Raw genomic sequence first — 12,757 nt, 5'->3', positions numbered from 1 at the left:
ACATAGTCTGGTCGTGAGAGCCCAAATGCTTCAGAGCCTTTTCCCAGACTGCAGGAGGGAGAAAAGATTGTATGAGGGGTGCATGGGGACCTTCATAATGCTGTTTCCTTTGTGGATGCAAAGGAAATTCTCATTGTTGTCATTAGGAAAGAGATACAGAAGCCTAAGGCACACACTCAATAATTCAGGAACAGCTTCTTCCCCTCTGCCATATTATTCCTAAATGGACACTGAACTCATGAACACAATCTCACTTTTTCAATATTATTTCTGTTTAGCACTATTTTTAACCTAAGTACTTAATGTGTGTGTGTGTGTATATGTATATATACATACATATATACACATACACTTACTGCAATTGATTTACTTGATTCTTTTCTTTCTATATTATCGTGTTTTGGATTGTACTGCTGCCACTAAGAACAGATTTCAAAAGACATGTCAGTGCTAATAATCCTGATTCTGATATTCAAGTACTCTCAAAATGAATGCTAACATTTCATTGCCTTTCTTATTACCAATTCAGCTTGCAAGTTAACTTTCAGGAACTTCTGAATGAGGACTTCCAAGTGCTTTTGCACCACTGATTTCTGAACTTACTCCCCATTTAGAAAAATAGTTTGCACCTTTATTCCTTCTTTCCAAAATGCATAACCATACACTTCCCAACATTATATTCCACCTGCCACTTCTTTACCTTTTCTGCTAATTTCTTCATTTCTTCTGCAGACTCCCTGCTTCCTCAACACTACCTGCCACTCCACCTAAATTTACTTTGTATCATCTGCAAATGGGGCCACAAAGACATTAATTTTATCATCCAAATCATTGACAGGTAATATGAAAAGAAGAGGTCACTGCATCAACCCCTGTGGAACACCATGATTTACAGACCGCAGCCAAATAGAAAAGACCCCCTTTATTCCCACCCTTTGCCTCCAGCCAGTCAGCCAATACTCTATCTATGCTGGTATCTTTCCAGTAATACCATAGGCTCTTATTTTGTTTAGCGGTTTCATGTGTGGCATCTTGTCAACGACCTTCTGAAAATCCAAGAATACAACATCCATTGACTCTCCTTTGTCTATCATGTCTATAATTTGCTCAAAGAACTCCAACACATTTGTCAGGCAAGATTTCCTCTTAAGGAAGCCATGATGACTTTGGCCTATTTTATCATGTGCCTCCAAGTACCCTGAAACCTCATCCTTAACAATGGACTCCAACCATCTTCCCAACCACTGAAATTGGGCTAACTGGACCATAATTTTCTTTCTTCTGCCTCCCTCCCTTCTTAAAAGGTGAAATGACATTTGCAATGTTCCATTCCTCTGGAACCATGCCAAAATCCAGTGATTCTTGAAAGGTCATTACTAGTGCCTCCGCAATCTCTTCAGCTACATCTTTCAGAACCCTTGGGTGTAGCCCATCTAGTCCAGGTGACTTATCTACCTTCAGACCTTTCAGTTTCCTAAGCACTTTCTCCCTGGTAATAGCAACTATACTGACTTTTGTCCCCGATGCTATTGAATTTCTTACATACTACTGTTGTCTTCCACACTGAAGAATGACACAAAATATTCAATAACTTCTTCCAGATTTTCTTTGTCTCTCATTACTACCGCTTCCACATGATTTTCCACAGCTCTGATAGCCACTCTCACCTCTCTTTTGTTCTTCATTTATCTGAAAAAAACTTTTGGTATCCACTTGTATGTTACTAGCTCAGATTTAATCTTTTCTCTCCTTATTGCTTTTTTAGTTGGCTTCTGTTGGTTTCTGAAAGCTTACCAATCCTTTAACTTCCCAATTACTTTGCTATATTGTATGCCTTCTCTTTTTGCTTTTACGCTGTCTCTGACTTCCCTTGTCAGCCACGGTTGTATTGTCTCCAATTAGAATACTACTTCTTGGGGATCTATTTATCCTGCAACTTCTGAATTTCTCCCAGAAACTCTAGCCTCTACTGTTCTGCTGTCATTCCTGCTACTTCATCTTCCAATCAGCGTTGTCCATTTCTTCTCTCGTGCTTTTGTAATTCCCTTTACTCTACTGTAATATCGAGACATCTGATTTCAGCTTCAAAAGCTAAGCATTGCTTGTAATGGACTGAGCTGCAGTTGATGTTAATTTTCAGAGCATTTATATGCTGTGTTTGCATGCCTATGACAACGAACTTGGCAATGCTAATAACCTCTGAAATGCCTTTGGCTGCAATCAACCAAAATAATTTTCTATAAAAAAATAATTTTTAAGCTGCCCTTAAAAATTAAATTTTATCCTCCATGTCTTTATAATCAGATGCAACCCAAGAATTCTCACCAATAAGCCAAAGGCAAAACCAAACCTTTTGCAGAACGGATCAAACAAGGTTAAGTTATTGCACCAATGCTCAATCTGTTCACAGCAATATTCCATTTTAACTTCAACAATCATACTGCTGGAGTAGAGTTAATCTACAGGTCAAGCAAGAAACTTCAAAACCCTTACTTAAGAATCATGGCCACTCGACAGTTGTCACAGCACACCACAGACATTAATAGCATTTGACATTATTCGATTCCTTTGCTGATCTTTACAAGTCGTTGGTCCTTACGCTAAACATCTGATACCAAAAGGTCCTTCACTATTAACCTGTCTCTGACACAGAAAAGACCACTGGATTATCAGAGGATTAATATCCTTATTGTTGCTCACTCTGCCAATTCCCTGTAGTCATAATTGACAGAATCTACCTTTAACTCCTGTGTTCCAACACAGGGGAATATTCAGAGGCCCTAATCACAAAACTGGTACCAAGTTCATGGTTGACCGTGTAGCATTGACTCCTGCCCACTGTGTGCATTGGAAATATCAACAATGCTTCTTCAAAATCCACCAAATCCAGCAGTAGAACAAGTGAACCAATGTGGGCATCTATTTTTGAACAGCTCCCAGCAATGGGGTACTGCATCATCCTGCTCAATGATCTAGAGTAAGACTTCAGAAACTGATGAAGAATAGGCTATTAAACCCCTTTTGACTGCTTTACCATTCATAGCTGAATCATGGTGGATCTACACTCAGTGGCTACTTTATTAGGTACATCTGCTTGTTAATGCAGAGGCCTTAATCAGCCAATCATGTGGCAGGAACTCAACACACCAAAGCACGCATGGAAAGCCAAAAGGTTCAGTTGTTGTTCAGAACAAACAGTAAAATAGGGAAGAAATGAGATCTAAATGACTTTGACTGTGAAATAATTGTTGGTGCTAGATGTGGTGGTTTTATTATCTTAGAAATTGCTGATCTCCTACGATTTTTATGCAGAACAGTCTCTAGAATTCACAGAGAATGGTGTGAAGAACAGAAAGACTTCCAGAGAGCAACAGTTATGTGAGAAAAATCACCGTGTTAATGAGAGCAGTCAGAAGAGATTGACTAGACTGGTTCATGCTGACAGGAAAGCGACAAAATAACCACACAGTGGTTATAACAGTGGTGTGCAGAAAAGCAGCTCTGAACATACAACACATCAAAACTTAAAGTGGATGGGCTACAGCAGTAGAAGACCTCACCGGGTTCCACTCCTGTACCTAATAAAGTGACCACTGAGTGTACATACTTACATGTTCCCCAAGAGCCCAGAGCTTACTTCCACGCAGATGCTTTTTATTCATGCTTATCTACACTCACTATCCAATATATTCAACTGTGTGACAATGATATCCATTAACTTCCATAAGATAACATGGAATCAGCACAATGGATCAATCACTGACTTTTATCTCCACTGGGCCTTTCAAAGGAATATGCAGCAACTCATTGCTTCCTATATTTAATGATGAATTGTAACAGAATTTCAGAAGTGAAAATCAATGTGCATTATTTTATCAATCTTGCATTCAGACCAGGCAACAAACCAGTTTCTGTCATACAAGTTTTATTGGCCACCAGTATAACCATCCACCACGTACCAATTTTGAATTTTGTCCTCACTGCTTTCTAACAAAATACACTCAAAAGTCTGAAATCCTTTGAGTGTACAGTATTTACTCTCCCTATCTCTGGACCTTGGCATCAATTTTACAGTGGTCAAATGTCCTGCACCTTTTCTCCCACTTCTTTAGAGCTCCAGTTAAATATTTTCTTTTCATTGCACCCAAAGTTGAAATGTCTTCTTTTAATCTAACCAAATTGTTTCAAGGAACTTAAAATTGTGAACTAAGTTATATTTTATTACAATTCAAGATGATAGTCACACCAGTGTTTCAGACTATTCTCACAGACTACTTTCCTGAACCCCCAAGCACAGCACCCAATGTTTAATGTATCAGGAATAAACCAAAAGAATTACATTGCCAATACAAAATAAACATGTACACATATTACTAGTTCATGTTTCAAATGATTAAAGAAACAGCAAAAAGATATAAAATTAGGCTAAAATTGTGTGAAAACCCAGACTTGGAAAGAGATTTATATTTTTAGCCAGGATAGGTAGGATACTGATACAAATACTCACCTCAAAAGGTCAAAGAATCAGAAGGAAGCCAAGAAAAGGTTATAACCATTAATATAAAAAGCAAAGATGATAAATCTGAAGGAGCCATCAATGGGTTCTCCATTGAACTGTGGACTGATATCAATAATGATGCACAATAGGAAAACATGTTTGATCATTGTTTGGAATTATTTGAAAAATACCTTTTTTGAAGACACTGAGAAACTTAGTGAACAGACACAAACTTGAGCAGCAGCCAATCAGCGATCTGAAGCGTGAGAAGACGTAGCTCATTCAAGTTTGCCAAATTAATACATAAGGCATCGATTCATGGCAGTTTGGGGTTTTGAGCAGTGGCCAATCAGCAATCAGGATTGGTTAGCAAGAAAAAAATAAAGTAGGGCCAAGTAGAGTGGGGAGTTTGATGTTTTAGTTCTTTGAAACTTCAGTGATGAGATACTTGAGTAAATGAAGGCAAAATGCTGTAGGTAGATTTTTTTTTTACTCCCCACTTTATTTATTGCTTCCTTCTTTATACTTGCACAGTTAAAACAACAAAGATTTCAGCCAGGATAGTGGAATGGTCCTCTTGCAGGAAGGCAGGGAGACCTCCAATGTCCCTGACAACTACAACTGTGAGAAGTACATTCAGCTGGAGCTTCTAACAGTTTGCATTAAGGAGTTGTATCTGGAACTGGATGAACTCTGGATCATTCGGGAGGCTGAAGGGTGATAGATAGGACATACAGAGAGATAGTTACACCCAAAGTGCAGGACACATGAGACTGCGTGACAGTCAGGAAGGGGAAAGGAGTTAAACAGCCAGAGAAGTGTACCCCTGCGGCAATCTCTCTCAACAAAAGGATACTGTTGGGGGCGGAGGGGTGATGTAGCAGAGGAAAGCCATAGTGGTCGGGTCACTGGCACTGAATCTGGCTCTGTGACTAAGAAGAGAAGGAGGGACAAGAATCGAGTTGTGGTGGTAGGGAATTCATTAGTTAGGGGAACAGAAAGGAGGTTCTGTGGACAAGAATAAGATTCCCAGATGGATATCAGGATCTGGGACATCTCGAACCGAGTCCACAGAACTCTTAAGTGGGAGGGTGCAGCCGAAGGTCGTGGCCCATGTAGATACCGATGATACAGGTAGGAAGAGTGATGAGACTCTGCAAAGTGAGTGTGGGGGATTAGGTGCTAAATTAAAGGACAGGACCTCCAGGGTTATGATCTCAGGATCGCTACCTGTGCCAAGTGCTAATGAGGCAAGAAATAGGAGGATCATATAGTTTAATATGTGGCAAAGGAGTTGGTGTAAGAGGGAGAGTGTCATACTTCTGGATCACTGGGATATTCCAGGGAAGGTGGGACCTGTACAGAAGAGATTATTTACATCTGAAGTACAAGGGGGCTAATATACTCACAGGAAGGTCTGCTAGTGCTGCACAGGGGTTTTAAACTTGAGTTGTCGGGGATGGGAAACCAGAGTGCCAGAAGAGATAGTGGAGAGGGTTGTGGAGACAGATGTTAAGACCTCAAAGTCAGAAATCAAAAGGTTGAGCTTGGTGTGACTAATGTCCAGAGCTGCGTATATTTCGATGTAAGTAGTATTGTTGGAAAGGCAGGTAAGCTCAGGGCATGAATCAACACATGACATTCTGATATTGCAGCCATTATTGAGACTTGGTTGCAGGAGGGGCTGGACCTGCAGCTCGGTATTTCGGGATTCTGTTGTAATAGTAGGTGATTTTAACTTTCCACATATTGACTGGGACTAGTAAAAGGGTTAGATGGGATAAAGTTAGTCAAATGTCTTCATGAGGGTTTCTTTAATCAGTACATAGAATTCCCTGCAAGAGAGTGTGCCATAATTGATCTTTTATTAGGGAATCAGACAAGGCAGGTGACTGAAATTTCTGTAGGGGAACACTTTACATCTAGTAATCAAAATGCCATTAGTGTCAAAGTAAATATGAAAAAAAAATAGGTTTGGTCCGCAGGTTGAGATTCTAAATTGGAGTAGGGCCAATTTTGATGGTATTAGAAAGGATATGGCAAGTGTGGACTGGGATAGGCTGTTTTCAGACAAAGATGTACTTGGTAAGTTGGAGGCCTTCAAAAGTGAAATTTTGAGAGTGTATGCAGTTGATAGAATAAAAGCTAAAGAAAGCGGATTTAAAGATTCTTGGTTTTCAATAGATATTGAGACCCTGGTTAAGAAAACAAAGAAGGTGCATAGCAGGTATAGGTAGGTAGGAAGGAGCAAATGAGGTACCAATGGAGGACAAGAATTCTCTAGAAAGAAATCTGGAGAGCTAAAAGAAGGCATTAGATTGCTCTAGCAGACAAGGTGAAGGAGAATCCTCAGGGATTCTACAGATATGTTCAGATCTAAAGATTTAGAAAGGACAAAAGTTGTCCTCAGGAGGTGTTAACTGTCTTGAGGAAAATTAGAGTGGAAAAATCCCCAGGACTTGACAAGGTGTACCCTCAGAACCTGTGGGAGAAACTGCAGAAATTGCAGGGGTCCTAGCAAAGTTATTTAAATCATCCTTAGCAGCAGTTGAAGTGCTGGAGGATTGGATGATAGCTAATGTTGTTCCACTGTTCAAGAAAGGTGCTAAAAAAATAAACCAGGAAATGATAGGCTGTTGACCATGACATCAGTAATGGGAAATTAGTCAAGAAGGTTCAGTCGCTCAGCATTCAAGGTAAGGTGGCAAATTAGATTAAACATTGGCTTTGTCGGTGAAGCCAGAGAGTGGTAGTAGATGGTTGCCTCTCTGAATGGAGGCCTGTGACCAGAGGACTGCTACAGGGATTGGTGCTGGGTCCACCGTTGTTCGTCATCTATATGAATGATCTGGATGATAATGTGGTTAACTGGATCAGCGGATGACACCAATACTGAGGTGTAGTGGATAGTGAGGAAGACTATCAGAGCTAATAGCAGGATCTAGACTAGCTGGAAAAATGGGCTGAGAAATGGCAGATGGAACTCAATGCAGACAAGTACAAGGTTTTGCACTGTATAGGACCAACCAGGGTAAGTGTTACACAGTGAATGGTAGGACATTGAGGAATGCAGCAAACAAAAGCATCTGGGAATACAGGTCCATAATTCATTCAAAGTGATGGCAGAGTTCAACTGGATTGTTAAAGAAATCTTTTGGCACATTGGCCTTCATATCAAGGTTTTGAGTACAGGAGATGGCATGCTACTTTGAAGTTGTTAAATACATCAGTGAGGCCTAATGTGGAGTATTGTGTGCAGCTTTGGTCACCTATCTACAGGAAAGATGTACGCAAGGTTGAAAAAATGTAGAGAAAATTTATAAGGATGTTGCCAAATCTGGAGGACCTGAATTATAAGGGAAGATTGAATATGTCAGGACTTTATTCCAAAGAAAATAAAAGGTTGAGGGGAGATTTGATAGAGGTATACAAAATTATTAGGGGTATAGATAGGGTAAATGCAAGCATGGTTTTTTTTCACTGAGGCTGGATGGGACTAGAACATGGGTTAAAGGTGAAAGGTAAAAAGTTTAAGGGACACATGAGGGAAACTTCTTCACTCAAGAGTGTCATGAGTGTGGAGCAAGCTGCCAGTGCAAATGGTGCATGGAAGATCAATTTCAATGGTTAAGAGAATTTTAGAGAGGTACATGGCTGGTAGGGATATGGAGGGCTATGGTTGTGATGCAAGCGATGGGAGTTGGCAGCTTAAATGATTCAACATGAACCAGCTGGACCAAAGGGTTTTTTCCTGTGCTGTACTTTTCTACGACTATTTAGATAGAAGCAGCGATGATTATATACTGTGGCATGTAGGAAATTGTCTAGTGAAGCAAATGTGGAGAAAAAGAAAAAGCAACAGCCACACACAACTAACATGAACTAGAAGGAACTAGTGGCTCAGATACAGCCAGGGTATTTATCGGAAAGTCATTTGTTCTTTAGAGTTAAAGTAAGTGACATGGAATTAGGACACAATACAAACCAAATTTACAAGTGATACTATTTCAGCCGGATCATCAGATGAAGCCAGACTCAGAAAAATAGAAAGAGCAGTACAGAGCACGAAGCTGAGTTACAAATCAGTAGCTGCTACTTTCCATTGACAAATGCCACAACTTTGGGAAAGGATACGGTAACTGTATACAGAATCCTAATGGACTAGTCAAGTCTCCAGACAACTTCTTTCATTCCGTCTGAAGCGTGGAACCTGGGAAGGAATCTAATTACAGGATTGAAATATATCAGCAGGAACACTCTCACCGATTCTGCAGCTTTGACGGTAGTGATCATAATTAAGGTATTTTAAAATGTTAATTTTTAGGCCTACGTGAAAAAATTATGATTTACAAGGTACTTTATAAATTCAAGCTCATATTCATGCCTACATAATTAAAACTGAACGTGTCTATTTAGGCAGAAAAGAAGTGTTTCAGGTCAATGGCTTTTTATCAAAGTTTTTATCAGATGATTAGTCATTGAACCTGAAATACTATTTGTTTCTCTTGGCAGAAACACGAGAGTTTGCCAAGTCTAGAAATTCTAAAGTGTGGTTCAACTACAATCTACAATACACAATAAAGCTTAAAAAATCATATTATAAAGGACTTTACAAAAAATTCTTCTCAGTATGTGAATGTCACAAGCAACAAACATATTTGATAGCCATACTTAATTGCTATTGAACTAAGGCAGTTAAGATTCAATGACACTGGTGTGTGGGCTAATTATTGGCCAAACTGGGCAAAGTTATCAGATTTTCTACCCTGAAGGCACTAGTTTTGCAAACAGAGTTTTCCGACAATACAGTAATTTCACTGTAACTATTAAGGGTGTCAACCATTCTTTTAAATTCCATATTTTGTTACTTGAATTTAATCCCACAACTGCCATGGTGGGATTTGTCCTAATGTCTTCATGTCAATGGCCAAGAACTCCTCTTCTTCCTTCCTTTGTTCTGGTGAAAGATACTGAAATAGCACCTGCTTCCCTTTCCACAGATGATGCTTCTTTATTGTTTTCATTGTTTTCTGTTTATAATAAGCACTTACTTTTCTGTTTTGCCCAATAAGTCATTGTTATTATTTTCAGCTCTGTTTTTATATCTCCAATAAGACATGACTTGTGCTCTGCTCATATTGGATTGCTGTCATGGAAACAGTCAACGTAGCATGGTGGATGAAATGGTTCACTGAATTTCATTCTACCTGTGGGAACGTCCTTCCTACTGTATAGGCCAAATGTTCATTCTACCATCTCTCGTTTCATCTTGCAATCAGTAATTAAGAAACTGCAATGAAATGCAAAGGTATTCTCAACAAATCCCTGTGCTAAACATGGGGCTAACGCAAGACACAACTTAACTGAGGGATTGGCATAAACAGATGAACGTTCCAGGTGCCCGGTCACCTATGGGAAAAGTGAGTTTCATTATTCTTAAGATGAAGATAAAACAAATAAGATCACTGGCTGAAATTGCAACCAGATTTGCTTCTCAAATTCTTTGTGAAGAACTGAATACGTCCTTTTTATAAAAGTTCCCAGAAAGGTTAATTCTGCCTCTTGCTTTATTCCAATTTCAGGCCTAGCCATTGCTTTCTCTCTTCTCTGTCAATCTATTACCATTATTCTCAACTATTTAATTTTGTTCAGTGTTTTGAATGAAGTGAATAATGATTTCAAGCTGCATCGGTTTTGTGCATCAACTAGATCATAGTGATAAAAGGCATTTTAAAGAGTGGTGAGCATCTTCTTTTACCTTTCATAATTCCACTTTATAAAACACTTTTGGCTCCAACTGTAAAGTACAAAACTGTGATTTTTGGCATTATGAAATTGATGCAATATGAATCTCCTGTGTCCCTGTTACATTCAGAATGTTAGAAGTTTAAGGTAATTAAAACAACTGGTCGTATGTTGTGTTTGGGGTAACCACAACTTTAACACCTATTACAAGCACATTGGTACCGTCAGACCCAGACTTGTATACATCCAATGCGAGCATAAAATAAACCACATTCAACAGCGTTGCTCTCACCAAGTTCCCCAGAGATAGCCTATTTAGTGGTCACTAAAAACTTCACGACTAGACTTAAGAAAGTCACATAAAGCAAGAAGGCAGCTGAGTGATGGAATCCTCTCCACTAGACTGGATGAGTACAGTTCCAGCAACAGGTGAGAACCTCAATGGTAAGCTTTACTGGTGCATCATCCACCACCCTAAACCACTGGTACACAGTGACTGTACAATATCTCCAAAACGGACTGGAGTTTCTCATGCAAGGACAAAATCAGCAGGTGCATAGTGTTACAAAGGATGAACAATCGTGATGGGCAGAAGGGTGCAGAGTCGTCCATGCCCCCCCCCCCCTTTTGGAGAATCGCAAATTGCTACTATTTTGATGCTGTTATCAAGGAAGTAAGAGAGACAAAGGAAATCTGCCAGGGCAGTTGTTATTGATAACAGCTCATGAAAGTTAATGAGAGAGAGACACAACTGACAAAAGAGGAGCAGAACCATTGATTACTGCTTTTGTCTTTTGGAGAAGGATTGTTTATTTGGTACTGTTCTATTCATTGAAACCCCTCAGGGGGCAACCAGAGTTGGCTGGTTTGATGAGTTACATCATTCCAACCTGATTGACACCTGAGACCCCGTGAGTGGGGATAAAAGTGAGGTCTGGGGGTAACACCCCTCAGATGCACCAGGAGAAATGCTAGTGAGCATCAGAACCCCCACGTGACAGGGTGGGACATCAGAGACCGAATGAAGGGTCAGTAAATTTTAACACACAGTGTTTATAGCGAGACCAGTGGGGGCTTGTGTGTGTGTCCACCCTTGCCTGGGTGACGAGTCCACCACGGAAGAACGGTCTAGCTGAAGGACGGAGGGGTCATACGTGAATGGCCACAACAACAACGCATCTACGGATCAACATCGTAAAGGAAAGTTGGCAAGATAATAGCTGTTACCGTTCACACGTTTTCTCTCTCTCTCTCTCTCTCCAACAATTGGAACACATCGACAACTACCGCAGCCTGCATGAACTGAACTGAACTTTATATTTCCATTTGACAATTCATTATCTCCTAGACAACAATAGAGCTTGTTTCATTAGTGATTATTATTATATCCGCACTTTTAGGTTTAGTATTGCTAACGTATATTCTCATTGATATTATTTTGTATATTTTTGCTAATAAATATTGTTGAATAAATGAGTATCACCAGACTCCAATGGACACTTCTATCTTTGCTGGTAAGACACCCAGTTACGGGGTACGTAACAACAGGAATTATCAACACCACCTAGTTCCCTTTGGCATCCACACTAACCTGACATAGAAATGTACTGGGTTTAAATCTTGCAACTTCTTATCCCAAAACACCTTGACAGTATCTTCAGCAAAAGGTTACAGCAGTTCAGGAAGGTGCATCCCCTTCTCACAGGCAGCTGGAGGTGGGCAATAAATGCTTGCCTTGCAAATGATGCCCAAATCTCTAAAGTGAAAAGTGAAGGGTATTAAATCACTCTGCAGTTGGAAACATCACTCAATATTGCAGACAGAATTCAAATGCTCCCAATTTTATGGAACTCTGGAAAAACAGTGAAATTGATACATCACCAACATCTACAACCCTCCTTTGAGTAGAAATAATGCTAGTTGCTGCGCTCTCAATCATTGCCGTCACTACAGTTTAACAGCACAAATGACCAATAGAACATGACAAGCATTTTCTAAACACGAAAAAAGACTGGGTTGAGAAGAGACTTACTATACTTATTGTGAAGTATCTGCAGTTTCCAAATTTTATTTTTGCCGCTGCCATATCCTCCCAGCTTTGTTGCTAATGTTGGTCTAAGGCACGGGGAAATGACCACCCTAAAGGCCTCTGACAGCTTGTGCAACTTAATGAGTGATTTTGTGAAAATATATATCTTATATTCAATTACATTCTAAAAGAGGATTAAGGGCACTGTTCAAATAACTGGGACCTCGGTGGGTGCATTAGTCCCAATCGGCATACAATTAGATTGATATACCATATGAGAGGTGTTGGGGGGTTGGTGAGGATTGTGACGAGGATCCAGTGAGCATTTTCGGGGGGGATGTTAATAAGTTAAGTGAATATGCAAGGTTAGTGAATATGGAATACAACGCGGAAAAATGTGATGTAATTCACATGGAAATAGATAAAGGTTTTTTACAGAATATTAGAGCTTGCAAAATGTTTGTGTTTAGGGACACCTGGGAGGC

At 39.7% G+C, this 12,757-nt stretch overlaps 1 protein-coding gene and 1 long non-coding RNA gene across 10 annotated transcripts in view; one reads left to right on the top strand and one right to left on the bottom strand.

Moving 5' to 3' along the window:
- The window catches only part of LOC132383951 (alpha-(1,6)-fucosyltransferase), an 825,511-nt gene that overhangs the window by 436,440 nt on the left and 376,314 nt on the right, over nt 1-12,757 (bottom strand). Inside the window, exon 3 of one of the 8 annotated variants that reach the window (XM_059955209.1) lies at nt 11,835-11,999. The exons of 6 other annotated variants lie outside the window; for them this stretch is intronic. The gene's annotated coding sequence lies outside the window, so the exon portion shown is untranslated. Of the gene's footprint in view, nt 1-11,834; nt 12,000-12,757 lie in introns of those variants that run through there. One more of the 8 variants, XM_059955243.1, reaches the window with a different exon arrangement.
- LOC132384006 (uncharacterized) overlaps nt 9,629-12,757 on the top strand; it is a 55,302-nt gene continuing 52,173 nt past the window's right edge. For both annotated transcript variants that reach the window (XR_009508822.1, XR_009508826.1), the window contains exon 1: nt 9,629-9,918. This is a non-coding gene — a long non-coding RNA (uncharacterized LOC132384006). The remainder of the gene's footprint in view (nt 9,919-12,757) is intronic.

The sequence above is a fragment of the Hypanus sabinus genome, chromosome 2 (genome assembly GCF_030144855.1).
Source record: "Hypanus sabinus isolate sHypSab1 chromosome 2, sHypSab1.hap1, whole genome shotgun sequence".
Taxonomy (NCBI): Eukaryota; Metazoa; Chordata; class Chondrichthyes; order Myliobatiformes; family Dasyatidae; genus Hypanus; species Hypanus sabinus.
Note: the sequence above shows the minus strand (reverse complement) of the source record. Positions and strands in the feature narration are given on the sequence as shown.